The sequence below is a fragment of the Pelophylax lessonae genome, assembly GCF_965119305.1.
Source record: "Pelophylax lessonae genome assembly, chromosome: 3".
Taxonomy (NCBI): domain Eukaryota; kingdom Metazoa; phylum Chordata; class Amphibia; order Anura; family Ranidae; genus Pelophylax; species Pelophylax lessonae.
This window is the reverse complement of record NC_138770.1, coordinates 401,677,278-401,692,210: the sequence shown is the minus strand read 5'-3', so window position 1 is coordinate 401,692,210 and position 14,933 is coordinate 401,677,278. Positions and strand designations below refer to the sequence as shown.

The window sequence follows — 14,933 nt, the reverse complement described above, 5'->3', positions numbered from 1 at the left end:
TTAAGCCGGTAAATATGGCTGTTTTATGACAGAATAAATGGACTTTACATTTTATATATTTAGCTTTAAAAAGATAACAATCAAAAAGCAAAAGTGCTAAATCATATAGCACAGTATGCAAATCTCACCATATTCCCTTATAGGTAATGTTGAATGACAATCACCATCCTGGTGTCAAAATTCAGCACATTCAGCGCCAACTGAAAACACACCAAAAAAAAAAAAAAAAAATCTTAATAGCTGTGGTAATCTTAAAATAGTTTGGAAAAAAAAGCTGACACTGCTTTTTCACTCTCATCTGCAATAGATTTTAAAGCTTGCTGGATCATTAAACTGTTAACAAAATGAATAAGTGGGATACAAAAGGAAGATCTTTTCAAAGTAGCATGCAATGCTATTAGGTTTTAAAAAAGGAGTATGGCCAAAGCTTTTTTGGCCATACTTATTTTCTGGGTCACAGGAGTATACTTACTTTTGTTTTAATTTGACCCAAAATCAGCTGACTTATCGAGCCCTCCAGGCTCTGAAAGAATCCTTACCATATTGTTGGGATCCCACCAGCTGCCTGATTCACAGCTGGCTCTGGCTCTCAGTGCTCAGCCCACCCCTTCACCAGCCCAAAGCTTCAGTGAGAAATGGAAGGGCAGAACAGAGAGCCGAGATTACCAGTCTTAATTTCCTTTTTAGCTGTTGGGCTGCCCTTGTGTTTTTTTTTTTTTTAATTCTGGAGGGTAAAGGTTTATTTTTATTTTTTCTTTTATGTATTGTTTTTACATTATGGTCATGCTATACAGCCAGAGCACATGAAGGAGGCTTGGCTGAGCAAGTCATCCTCATCTTCCCCCTCCCAGATGCAAAGAAGCCAGTTTTCTGCAACCGTTGCAAATGTGCTTTCTTCTTCCTCCTCCTTCTCTACTGCTAATACCTCTGTAGCACCACAAACTAGAATGGTGGAGTTGGCATAACTACACCATCAGTTTACTTGCTGCAGGAGGATGTGCAAGACTTTGTTATCAAATATCAAGAAAGAGAGTGGCAGGAGCATAGAGAAAGATATTTTTTTTTTAAAACAGTGAGTTTTATTGAAAGTTTGGTACAATACAAAAATAAATTATACATTGAAATTTTTGCCTTGTTCATATTTTGCAAATGTACAAAGAGTAACCAAGCAAGAGAACATATAAAAACTGTACAAGCACATAAGGCAGGAAAATAGCTGAGCAACATGCATTCAGTTATAGGAACAATAGTGGACATGACCTTCAAGGGGAGGTAATATACAGTGCTACTGGCCAGTCTCCGGGCATTGCGCCCATCTGTCCCAGATCTTGTTGAACTTTTGAGGACATCCCCTGTGTTTGTAGAGAGTTTTATGAAAAGGGAGGATACTGTTTATTTCTTTAATCCAGAGCCCAAAAGTAGGGGGAGTGGTCCTCATCCACTGTCTGGCTATATGTTTACGTGCAACAAACAATGTTTCCTGTAGGAATATTATAGTGGACTTGGGCATCTCTGCATCCGGGTAGACCCCCAGGAGGCACGCCTTAGGGGAGAGCTGTAGAGGAGATCCCATTTTGTCATGGAGGAAAGTGACTATCTGTCGCCAGAGAACCTGCAGTTGGGGGCAGCTCCATAGTAGATGAAAAAAGGAGGCCTCAGGGTCTCCGCACATAGGACAAGAGGGGACCAGGTCAGGGTTATATTTCGTCAGTCTAAGGGGGGTGAGATAGGCCTGGTGGAGTATAAAGGTCTGGGTCAAGCGGTCCGACAGCTTCGGTGACACACAACGACTTCTCCAGGGCATCCTCCCACTCCTCATCCTCCATAGCCCCCACACTACGCTCCCAGCGAGTCTTGAGTGCATACGCCATAGTGGTGGAAGAGGGTGTGTGGAGCTCGGAGTAGAATATGGAAATGAGGTGGCTGGGTTCTGTACATTTAACCATCTCGAGGGTAGTAACCGGCTCTAGTCCCAGTGGTCCATCAGGGAATTTAGATCTATAGGCGCGGGACAGCTACAAATACCTGTAGTGTATAGGGGCCAGGGAGGGAAAACTGTTCCCTCAGGGTATCAAAGGATTTCAGGCCAGCAGTCATGGAGATATGGCTAAGGAGAAAGATACCTCTCCCGCAAGAGAAAGATATTTAGGAAGAGAATGGCAAGCATAGAGAGAGTATGCATCAGGCAGGGAACAACATTTAGAAGTGATATTCCTGTAGCGTAATCTTACTGCCAAGTTAGCTCAAGTAATAAGAGGATGGGGATGATGAGAAGGCAAATTGTTCAGGACGAAAATACAGAGAGGGAGAACAGCAGCCCAGGGGCAAACTGGGCGTAAACTTTTTTAGCCTTTTTTACTTTTTAATTCTTACAATTTTTATTTTTTGGATATTTCAAATAAAGTTTTGACATTTTCTTTTTTAAATTTTTGTTTTCAATCGGGGAGGCTGATGTGAAATGATGACATAGCAGCTGCCCTTCTATGTATTAGCCGGCATTGCAGAGAGGAGTAAAATGGCCTCTGACCGACAGTATTAAGAGAGCACCAATATGGCGGCGGTGGAGGCCGATTGGTTGCCATGAAATGGGCGGGCTATTTAATAGCCGAGAGTGCGCTATGGTGACGCCGCTCCAGCAGACGTCCTCTGATGAAACGCGTAGGGCGGAGTCTATTGCGTCATACGTCACTTCCGGTTTTCGAACATCCAACCGTGGAACACGGAAGCTTCCCGGGGAGACCGAATTGATCACCAACAGCCTGCACCATGAGTTCTCTTTTGCTCGCAATTTATTATTACTTGTATGCCGCATCAATGGGGTTCCCCTTCTCTTTTATTCTATGATATCTACTGGCGTGTGCCTGCTCGCCTGAGGGAAGGAACCCCTGGAACTCTGCTTACTTTATCCCATTGTAAATCACGGAAAACAGGTCGTATACCAGTTGCGACACCTAGTGGCCACACTGGTGAATGCAACTTTCTTTTTTCAACACATTAGGAATTTCTTTTCACTTTTTATTTGTCTGCACCCTGTAAGAATTCCCTTAATATTTGTTCAGGACTGGTTCACCAGATCTATCTTCAGTGACACTGACACATTTTTCACTGTATATATATAATTTTATTTTTGGAATAAATTATCATCACCTTTTCTCACCATTGTTGATCTATTTATTTCGCTATTTGCACATGAGCACTTTTTCACGCTGGTTTCTATACCCAGCAAAATAATTATTTCCCCAAGTAGAACAATACTTATTTTATCTGTGCACTAATTTATTTATTATAATACACTGTCTCTCAACTTCATCACTTTGAGGCACATACTGTTTTAGTTGACACTCTGTCACCTATAGGTAGCGCCGGGGCAACTTCTTTGCACTTTCATTTAATTTAACCCCTTGGGGTTTTGTTGCTGGCAGCTTACACCTTATTATTATTTATACACGGTATTCACACAACTCCATAGCGCTGGTCACCTTTGTCTTTTTATTATCAGGGGCAAAGACAGCTTGCAGAGGACCAGAGGGAACAGCTGTCTAATTTCACTGGATATCACAGTCCCACAAGTACAAACCCAATTCCCAAAAAATTGGGACACTGTACAAATTGTGAATAACAACAGAATGCAATGATGTGGAAGTTTAAAATTTCAATATTTTATACAGAATACAATATAGATGACATATCAAATGTTTAAACTGAGAAAATTTATAATTTTAAGGGAAAAATAAGTTGATTTTAAATCTCATGGCATCAACGCATCTCAAAAAGTTGGGACAAGGCCACATTTACCACTGTGTGGCATCCCCTCTTCTGTTTATAACAGTCTGCAAACGTCTGGGGACTGAGGAGACAAGTTGCTCAAGTTTAGGAATAGGAATGTTGTCCCATTCTTGTCTAATACAGGCTTCTAGTTGCTCAACTGTCTTAGGTCTTCTTTTGTGGCATCTTCCACTTTATGATGCGCCAAATGTTTTCTATGGGTGAAAGATCTGGACTGCAAGCTGGCCATTTCAGTACCCGGATCCTTCTTCTACGCAGCCATGATGTTGTAATTGATGCAGTATGTGGTCTGGCATTGTCATGTTGGAAAATGCAAGGTCTTCCTTGAAAGAGACGACGTCTGGATGGGAGCATATGTTGTTCTAGAACCTGGATATACCTGTCACGGAACCATGAACCAGACGTACAACAACAGATAAGTGAAAATAAGAAGGCTTTATTGAAAATCAAGCTGTAAAGCAAAAGTCCAAACGGAAGGCGAAACCGAGGCAGAGTCCTTGCGAAGCCAGAGGTCAGGAACCAGCAGGGTAGTCAGACGAAGCCAGGATCAGGAACCAGCAGGGTAGTCAGACGAAGCCAGGATCAGGAACCAGCAGGGTAGTCAGACGAAGCCAGGATCAGGGACCAGAAGCAGCAGCAGTCTTAGAAGCATGTGAACACAGGAGGACCAAGCAAGGAACTGAAGCCACAGACCTCCTATATATATGAGCTAGGCATCCAGCTCCTCCCAGTGGGAAGGAGGAGCCGCAGGGTGGAAGGCTACAAGAAACCCAGAAACCAAGATGGCCGCCAGCACATGTCAAACGAAGGAGAACAGCAAGAAGGTAAGACCATGACAGTACCTCCCCCTCAAGGGCCCCTCCTCCGCGGAGTAAAGAACGGTTTCTGAGGGAAGCGTGCGTGGAAGGCTCGGAGCAAGGCAGGAGCATGGACATCTGCGGAGGGAACCCAGGAACGCTCCTCTGGACCATAACCACGCCAATGAACCAAAAACTGCACCCGACCGCGGACCAGGCGTGAGTCCAGGATATTGCTCACCTCATACTCCTCACGATTGCCCACTTGGACCGGACGGGGCCGAGGAACCGAGGAAGTGAAACGATTACACACCAGTGGCTTCAACAGGGAGACATGAAACACGTTGGAGATCCACATGCCAGGAGGAAGCGCAAGGGCATAGGCTACCGGGTTTACCCTGCGAAGCACTCGGAAGGGACCAACAAAGCGAGGCGCCAGCTTGGGAGTGGGCACTCGAAGGTTGAGGTTGCGGGTGGACAACCATACACGGTCTCCGGCCTGGTAGGAAGGAGCAGGCGCTCGTCTGCGATCAGCCTGGAGTCTCTGGCGCTGCGCAGAAACCTCAAGGGACTTCTGGATCTGTACCCAAGAAGCACGTAGGACGGAAAGGTGATCCTCCACAGCCGGAATATCCTGGGGAGAGAATACCTCCGGTAACACGGCAGGTTGGAACCCATAATTGGCCATGAAGGGAGACGTCCCAGAGGAAGAGTTCACCGCCATGTTCCTGGCAAACTCAGCCCAAGGCAGGAGGTCAACCCAATTGTCTTGGTGATCGGAGACATAGCAACGAAGGAATTGTTCCAAGGCCTGATTGGATCGTTCTGCGGCCCCATTGGACTGAGGATGGTAGGCCGAGGAGAAGGAGAGATGAATCCCCAACTGGGAGCAAAAGGCGCACCAGAACCTGGACACAAACTGACTCCCCCGATCCGACACAATCTCCTTGGGCAAACCGTGCAACCGGAAGACCTCCCTGGCAAAAATCGTGGCCAACTCCTGTGCAGAGGGTAACTTCTTGAGAGGAACACAGTGGCACATTTTGGAAAATCGATCCACAATCATGAGAATGACTGTATGGCCTCGGGATGCAGGGAGGTCCACAATGAAATCCATCCCCAGGTGTGACCATGGGCGCTCCCCGGTGGCTATGGGTTGCAGAAGGCCCAACGGAAGGTGCCGAGGGGACTTACTCTGGGCACAAACGGAGCATGCCGCTACATATGCGGCGATGTCGGAACTTAGGGAAGGCCACCAGAACAGACGTGAAACAGCCCAGGACAGCTGATTCTTTCCAGGATGCCCCGCGGTCTTGGAGTTATGGTAGGTTCGCAACAACCGAGTGCGCAACTCCTCAGGCACAAAACATCTGCCGTTGGGTCTCTCAGAGGGAGCACCAGATTGAGCCGCCAAAATCTGCTCACCCAGGGGAGAGGTCAGGCTGGTGCGAATGGCGGCCAGGATCTGATTCGGAGGTATGACCGAAGTCGGAATCGACTCCTCCCTGGACAGGTCGGAGTACTGCCGTGATAAGGCATCCGCCCTGATGTTCTTGGAACCGGGTAGGTAGGAGACCACGTAATTAAAGCGTGACAAGAACAGAGCCCATCTGGCCTGACGTGGTGTCAATCTCTTGGCCTCAGAAAGGTAGGTCAGATTCTTGTGGTCCGTCAGAATGAGGACCGGAACCACCGAACCCTCGAGCAAGTGCCTCCATTCTTTAAGGGCCTGCACGATGGCCAATAACTCCCTGTCACCAATCTGATAGTTGCACTCCGCGGAAGACAGTTTCCGGGAGTAAAACCCACAAGGAAGCAGAGGACCCTCTGGTGTTCTACGCTGAGACAGAAGGGCGCCTACTCCCGTCTCAGACGCGTCCACCTCGAGGACAAAGGGCAACCCAGGGTTGGGATGCGACAGAATCGGAGCCGACACAAAGGCGGACTTTAGAGCCTCAAAAGCTCGGATGGCCTCGAGCGGCCAGACCTGGGAATTACTGCCCTTCCTGGTCAGATCCGTGAGAGGCTTGGCTAGCATGGAAAAGTCCCTGATGAACTTCCGATAATAATTGGCGAAGCCCAAAAAGCGCTGCAGGGAGCGAAGACCACTGGGCTGGGGCCACTGTAAGACAGCCGAAACCTTCTCAGGATCCATGGAGAACCCCTCAGCGGAAATGATGTAACCTAAGAAGGTTACCTGGGATCGGTGAAATTCGCATTTCTCAAGCTTACCGAACAGCTTGTTCTCTCGTAACCGTTGCAACACTCGTCTGACATCCAGAATGTGGGTCTCCATGGATTCAGAATATACCAAGATGTCATCCAAATAGACCACCACACACTGCTGCAACAGGTCACGGAAAACATCGTTAATGAATTCCTGAAAGACTGCGGGCGCATTGCACAACCCAAAGGGCATAACCAAGGATTCATAATGACCGGTCCTGGTGTTAAACGCGGTCTTCCACTCATCGCCCGCCTTGATCCTTACGAGGTTATATGCCGCCCTCAGGTCGAGTTTGGTAAAGACCGTGGCCCCTTTAAGGCGATCGAACAGCTCGGAAATCAAGGGTATCGGGTAAGCGTTCTTGATCGTGATGCGATTGAGACCCCTGTAATCGATGCAAGGCCTCAACTCACCGCCCTTCTTTTTCACAAAGAAAAATCCAGCCCCTGCCGGGGACGAGGATTTGTGAATGTGTCCGCGTGAAAGCGCCTCCTTCACGTACTCCTCCATGGCCTCATTCTCCGCTACCGACAGTGGATAGACCTTGCCACGAGGAGGAACGGCACCAGGTTGTAACTCGATGGCACAATCGTATGGGCGGTGCGGAGGTAGGGCAACCGCGCGCACCTTATCGAATACATCCCGGTACTCCTCGTATTCAGGAGGCAACAGAGAGTCCGAGGAAGTACACAGCAACTTGACAGGCCCATGGATGCAACTAGCCCCACACTGCGGTGACCACGAGAGGATCTCGGCCGATCTCCAATCGAAAGTCGGATTATGCTTCTGGAGCCAGGGGTACCCCAAGACCACCGAGTAGTGTGGAGACGAAATAACCTGGAAGCAGACCGACTCTCTGTGAACGGCACCAATGGCTATCCCCACTGGAAGGGTCTCATGAGTCATGTGTGGCGGCAGAAGGGGTCTGCCGTCTATCGCCTCAAGAGCCAGTGGAGAACCTCGGGCCTGCAGAGGAATGGAATTGGCGGCAGCGAACACACTATCAATGAACAAACCACCAGCACCAGAGTCCACCAACGCCTGGGTCGTCACTGAGCCCCCGACCCAGGAGAGGACAACAGTGATCAGTGGTTTGTCAACACGGGAAACCGGGGACGAGGAGACTCCACCCAAGATCTGCCCCCGACAGGATCTCAGGTGCGAGCGTTTCCCGGACGGTTCGGACATGCCAACCGAAAATGCCCACCGAGACCACAGTACATGCATCGACCCTCGCGTCTTCGGAGTACCCTCTCCCCCTCGGACAGGCGAGCAAAGCCCAGCTGCATGGGTTCACCCCCAGCCAAGTCATCCCCAGGAGGCGTGGGAGGAGAGGGAGGCACGGGTGGGACAGCAAAGGTAGGCGCCAATCTGTTAGGAGGTCTCCGCAAACTCTCCTTAAAGGAAGGTCTCTCCCTGAGTCTGGTGTCAATCAAAATCAAGAAAGAAATAAGAGACTCGAGCTCCACTGGTAGGTCCTTAGCTGCAACCTCATCCTTCAAGGCATCCGAGAGACCATGAGAGAAAGCAGCGACCAGAGCCTCATTATTCCAGCCCACCTCTGCTGACAGGGTACGAAACTCAATGGCGTATTCAGCTACGGATCCTGAACCCTGTCTGATGGACATAAGGAGCTTCGCAGCAGAGGCAGCACGAGCCGGCACATTGAATACCCTCCGAAGAGAAGCAACAAAACCGGAAAACTCGGCAACCACCGGATTGTTGTTCTCCCATAAAGGACTGGCCCAGGCCAAGGCCTTGTCCGAGAGCAGCGAAATTAAGAAGCCCACCTTTGATCTCTCAGTAGGAAAGGCATGTGGCAGCAACTCGAAATAAATGCCCACCTGGTTAAGGAAACCTCGGCACTGAGTTGGCTCTCCCCCAAAGCGCTGTGGAAGGGGGGCAGAACCGGTCATACCCCGAAACACCGCAGGCGCAACAACAGGTGTCGGGGTAGACTCTGGCGCAACAACCGGAGCGGCAGTAGGAGCGGGCCCAGGAGCGACAACCGACTCATCGGCAACGGGAGAGAAATGAGCCGTGCGTTCAAGCAGGGTTTGCAACGCCACGGCGAACCGGCCCAACAGGTGATCCTGCTGATCAAGTCTGGCAACCAGCGTGGGTAGCGAGGATGGCCCTGTACCGTCAGAATTCATGGCTTGGTCCTAATGTCACGGAACCATGAACCAGACGTACAACAACAGATAAGTGAAAATAAGAAGGCTTTATTGAAAATCAAGCTGTAAAGCAAAAGTCCAAACGGAAGGCGAAACCGAGGCAGAGTCCTTGCGAAGCCAGAGGTCAGGAACCAGCAGGGTAGTCAGACGAAGCCAGGATCAGGAACCAGCAGGGTAGTCAGACGAAGCCAGGATCAGGAACCAGCAGGGTAGTCAGACGAAGCCAGGATCAGGGACCAGAAGCAGCAGCAGTCTTAGAAGCATGTGAACACAGGAGGACCAAGCAAGGAACTGAAGCCACAGACCTCCTATATATATGAGCTAGGCATCCAGCTCCTCCCAGTGGGAAGGAGGAGCCGCAGGGTGGGAGGCTACAAGAAACCCAGAAACCAAGATGGCCGCCAGCACATGTCAAACGAAGGAGAACAGCAAGAAGGTAAGACCATGACAATACCTTTCAGCATTGATGGTGCCTTTCCAGATGTGTAAGCTGCCCATGCCACACACACTCACGCAACCCCATACCATCAGAGATGCAGTCTTCTGAACTGAGCGCTGATAACAACTTGGGTTGTCCTTGTCCTCTTTAGCCTGGATGACATGGCGTCCCAGTTTTCCAAAAATAACTTCAAATTTTGATTCGTCTGACCACAGAACAGTTTTCCACTTTGCCACATTCCATTTTAAATGAACCTTGGCACAGAGAAAACGCCTGCACTTCTGGATCATGTTTAGATATGGCTTCTATTTTGGCCTATAGAGTTTTAGCTGGTAACGGCGAATGGCACGGTGGATTGTGTTCACCGACAATGTTTTCTAGAAGTATTCCTGAGCCCATGTTGTGATTTCCATTACAGTAGCATTTCTGTATGTGATGCAGTGCCGTCTAGGGGACTGAAGATCACAGGCATCCAGTATGTTTTTTTGACCTTGACCCTTTCGCACAGAGATTGTTCCAGATTCTCTGAATCTTTGGATGATATTATGCATTGTAGATGATGATAACTTCAAACTCTTTGCAATTGTTCTCTGAGAAACTCCTTTCTGATATTGCTCCACTATTTTTCGCCACAGCATTGGGGGAATTGGTGTTCCTCTGCTCATCTTGACTTCTGAGAGACACTGCCACTCTGAGAGGCTCTTTTTATACCAAATCATGTTGCCAATTGACCTAATAAGTTGAAAGTTGGTCCTCCAGCTGTTCCTTATAAGTACATTTAACTTTTCCGGCCTCTTATTGCTACCTGTCCCAACGTTTTTGGAATGTGTAACTCTCATGAAATCCAAAATGAGCCAATATTTGGCATGACATTTCAAAATGTCTCACTTTCAACATTTGATATGTTATCTATATCATATTGTGAATAAAATATACGTTTATGAGATTTGTAAATTAGTCCCTTCTTTTTTTACTCACAATTTGTACAGTGTCACAACTTTTTTGGAATTGGGTTTGTAAAAGCCACTGCTTACCCTAGGGCCACCACACATAGCCCTGCAGTCTGGACTTTGTTACACATCTGCTGCAGACAGCAGCATTGTTTCTTGCATCCAATGCATGCAGCATATCAGTGTAGCAATACCCCTTAATTTGAGTATTCTGGGTATCCTGTTCACTATTAAGCCAAGAGCAAATTACTATCCTTGCTTACACCACTGAAATAGCTTGGCCAGGTGACTCCCTGACTATCACACAAAGGATAATCATGTACACACTTGTGAGATAAATGTTTAACTTGTATCAATGTCACTGCAGTGGCAAAACAGGTAAAAGAAAACAATTGGCTTGGTCTTCCAAATGGCAAAACACCAACGCAAAAGGCAATATAACACAATACAGCACCACTTTCCGCCATTTCCCAAGTGAGCAAATTAAATGAGAAGAAGAACAAGACGCAGGGCTAGCTCACTTGCGGGCTCTCAGAGATAAGAGTCAGGGTTTAACTCTTATTTAGGCAAGTAACATTTCAGAAGATACCCAAAACATGTGAAGAACTCTTCTGCTGGCTAGTTAGGGCCCATACATTAGTGCACGATATGTTTGTCTTGTCTCATCTTCTTTGTTTTATGTCACTGCACATTATTTTGAGTTATACCTTATATACCCGCATGTCTATGTATTGGTACATCTTTTTATTACATGATCAATAAATACAAGGAATCATTCATTTGTCTCTCTGCCTATAAAAGTGATCTAGCCATATAACCCCCTTTTTTCCCACTCTCTTGTGGGACATTTTTTGCTCAATTAGGTTGAACATACCTTTTTTTTTTTTTTTTTTTTTTTACAATATTACAATATTAGTGGCTGTCAGAATACAGAAAGTTCTGCTAAACAGTGAATGCAGTAGATTGGCTGCAGTTACTGTTCAACTGATAATTATCCACCCATCACCTTACATTTTTGGATCAAAGAATATTGGGCAGCAGGGTTCCAACAGGGCCACCCGCTTTTCCAGTTTTTATCCAGGTAATCAGAAAATAGCTGAAATGCAAACCTTGTATTGCCAGCTTTACTCAAGAAATATAATGCCTTGGTCATTGTAACCAGGATGACCAAGTGTACCTATAATGGTCTATTTTGTCAAAGAGAGATGGCTATAGCTTCAACCATGCGTGATACCATGTCTAATGTTTTCATTCTAGTATTCTCATAGGGTGTATTGGATTTCCAATGAATAGCAATAAACATTTTGTTGACATTGATTGAGTGCAGGCCTTAAATGTTTCTTCTAAACATTGATTGAGTCCAGTAATCAGAGAGTAGCTAGTGGGGAGAGTCTAGCAAGTATGAGGTGCCTGTAATTGTGGAGATTCACTGATGAATCTGTGCTCAAAATAATTGAATAAGCAGTCAAGTCTAGTAAATGTATTTGAGAAAGGTTAGGTCTAAATTGCGGCTCCAACAAGTGTTGGGTTCCTCAGGGTATATTTTATGTGGTACTTTGGGTAATGTCATCTGGAGAGGAGCTTTTAATGTATGCTGACGTTTGATTTTGCGATAAAGGAACATTTGATTTCTGAAATACAAATTTATTCCTATTGCTTGTCATTTAATTGACAGTTTAGGTTTCTTTCCCTTTATGTCCAAAAATGTATAGTAAGGCCCTTCCTTTCCAATCAAAGTTATTCAAGAGAGCATTAAATGTGGAGATTGTTTGATATATACAATATCTCACAAAAGTGAGTACACCCCTCACATTTTTGTAAATATTTTATTATATCTTTTCATGTGACAACACTGAAGAAATTACACTTTGCTACAAGGTAGTGAGTGTACAGCTTGTAAAATGGTGTAAATTTGCTTTCCTCTCAAAATACCCCAGCGGTTTAGTGTCTAAACCACTGGCAACAAAAGTGAGCACACCCCTAAGTAAAAATATACAAATTGGTCCCAGTTACCCATTATCTCCCTGGTGTCATGTGACTCTTTAGTGTTACAAGGTCTCAGGTGTAAATGGGGAGCAGATGTGTTAAATTTGGTGTCATCCCTCTCATTCTGGTCATTGGAAGTTCAACATGGCACCTCATGGCAAAGAACTCTCTGAGGATCAGAAAAAAATAATTGTTGCTCTACATAAAATGGCCTAGGCTATAAGAAGATTGCCAAGACCCTGAAACTGAGTTCCACTCAGAACAGGCCTCTCCATGGGCGAACAAAGAAGTTGAGTGCACGTGCTCAGCGTCATGTCTAGAGGTTGTCTTTGGGAAACAGATGTATGAGTGCTGCCAGCATTGCTGCAGAGGTTGAAGGGGTGGGGGGTCAGCCTGTCAGTGTTTAGACCATATGCCGCACACTGCATCAAATTGGTCTGCATGTCTGAAAGCCACTTCTAAAGATGAAGAAAAGCAGACTAAGGACATTAATTACTGGAACCATGTTCTGTGGTCTGATGAGAACAAGATAAATATATTTGGTTCAGATGGTGTCAAGCATGTGTGGTGACAACCAGGTGAGGAATACAAAGAAAAGTGTGTCTAGCCTACAGTCAAGAATAGGAGTGGGAGTGTCATGGTCTGGGGCTGCATGAGTCCTGCTGGCACTGCGGAGCTAAAGTTCATTGAGGGAACCATGAATTCCAACATGTACTGTGACATACTGAAGCAGAGCATGATCCCCCCCCCCTTCAGAGACTGGGTTGCAGGGCAGTATTCCAACATAATAATGACCCCAAACACACCTCCAAGACAACCACTGCCCTCTAAAGAAGCTGAGGGTAAAGAAGATGGACTGGCCAAGCATGTCTCCAGACCTAAACCCTACTGAGCATTTGTGGGGCATCCTCAAACGGAAGGTGGAGGAGCGCAAGGTATCTAACATCCACCAGCTCCATGATGTCATCATGGAGGAGTGGAAGAGGACTCCAGTGGCAACCTGTGAAGCTCTGGTGAACTCCATGCCCAAGAGGGTTAAGGCAGTGCTGGAAAATAATGGTGGCCACACAAAATATTGATACTTCGGGCCCAATTTGGATATGTTCACTTAGGGGTGTAGTCACTTTTGTTGCCAGCAGTTTAGGCATTAATGGCTGTGTGTTGAGTTATTTTGAGGGGAAAACAAATTTACTATGTTATACAAGCTATACACTCATTACTTTACATTGTAGCAAAGTGTCATTTCTTCAGTGTTGTCACATGAAAAGATATAAAAAAATATTTACTTTACAAAAATGTTAGGGGTGTACTCACTTTTGTGAGATGCTGCATAAGAGTGCACAAGTCTTCAAAGGGGGTAAAGAGGCAAAATTATTTTCTCTTGTTTATATGGTTTATTATATAATTTTGCACTTGTAAATAAGACCAATAGGGAATAGACCCTCTAATCCTTTTTGAGCCCCATAGAGAAAGTAATTTTATCTAGAAAGTCTAATACTGTAGAAATTAAGGGGTGGATGGTACTTGCTAGTGATTGACCGATATCATTTTTTTAATGCCGATACCGATACTGATATTTTGGTCATCAGATATCAGTATCGGACGATATTTTCGGGCACGTAAAAAAAAATATATATATATTTTATATATTTTAATAAATATATTTTCTAAAGGTACTCCTTGTGGAGGGATCTGGGGGTCTAAAAGACCCCAAACCCCTCATCGGCACTGAAAAGCATTCAAAACGCCAAGTTTGGCTGTTTTAAATGCTGACAGTTTTTTAATTTGACGCCGAGTACCCTGAAGTGATGTCATGACATCACTTCTGGATTTTTTACATGGAGACCTGGGTCTTCTCTTCGGCAGCGGTAGAAATAGGGTACCCGGGTCTCCTGGTTGGAAGGGAGACCCTGACGAGCCGCGGAAGGCAGCGGGAGGGGAGGGGGGCATCACCCCGGTACATGCACTTTCCCTAAATATCGGCAAAATCGGTAACCTGAGGAGCCGATTCCGATATATCGGGGAAAGTGCATATCAGCCCCCAATATATTGGTGTTGCCGATAATTGGTCGATCCCTAGTATTTGCTACATTTATTAGTATAAGGGTCCATTCACACTAGCGCGACTTGTCAGGCGACTTGGTCGCCTGACAAGTCTCGGTCGGTCGTTCGCCATTGAATAGTACAGGACCCGTTCTAATAGGAGCGACACAAGTCGCTCCGACTTAGAAAAAGGGTCCTGTACTACTTTGGGGAGACCTGGAGGCGACTTGCATTGACTTCAATTATATGAAGTCCCTGCAAGTCGCGGCGAGGTCGCCCCAGCAAGTCGTGTCGCGCCACTCTGAATGGGCGCTAACTGTGATAAACCTCCATGTTTAAGAAAAATGTTTTTCTTGGCATTATGTGCTAAGAGATGCAGTAATTCTGCTGTGGCTAAATTGAGTCCAGAGGCATGTGAGTCATCTAGGGATTTCTTACACATATGTCCTTCCCAACATACAAATAGCTGTGTGGTAGACAAGGTATTCTCTATAAAGAGAATCAACATATTTTGTAGCAATCAATTTG

At 46.2% G+C, this 14,933-nt stretch overlaps 1 long non-coding RNA gene across 1 annotated transcript; it reads right to left on the bottom strand.

Annotated features, from left to right (window-relative positions):
• Positions 1 to 3,639: 3,639 nt before the first annotated feature.
• LOC309551009 lies at positions 3,640 to 9,714 on the bottom strand. Its single transcript, XR_014225047.1, has 2 exons — positions 9,442 to 9,714; positions 3,640 to 4,155 (listed from the first exon to the last, which is right to left on the bottom strand). It is a non-coding gene; the product is annotated as an uncharacterized lncRNA (long non-coding RNA).
• Positions 9,715 to 14,933: the final 5,219 nt, after the last annotated feature.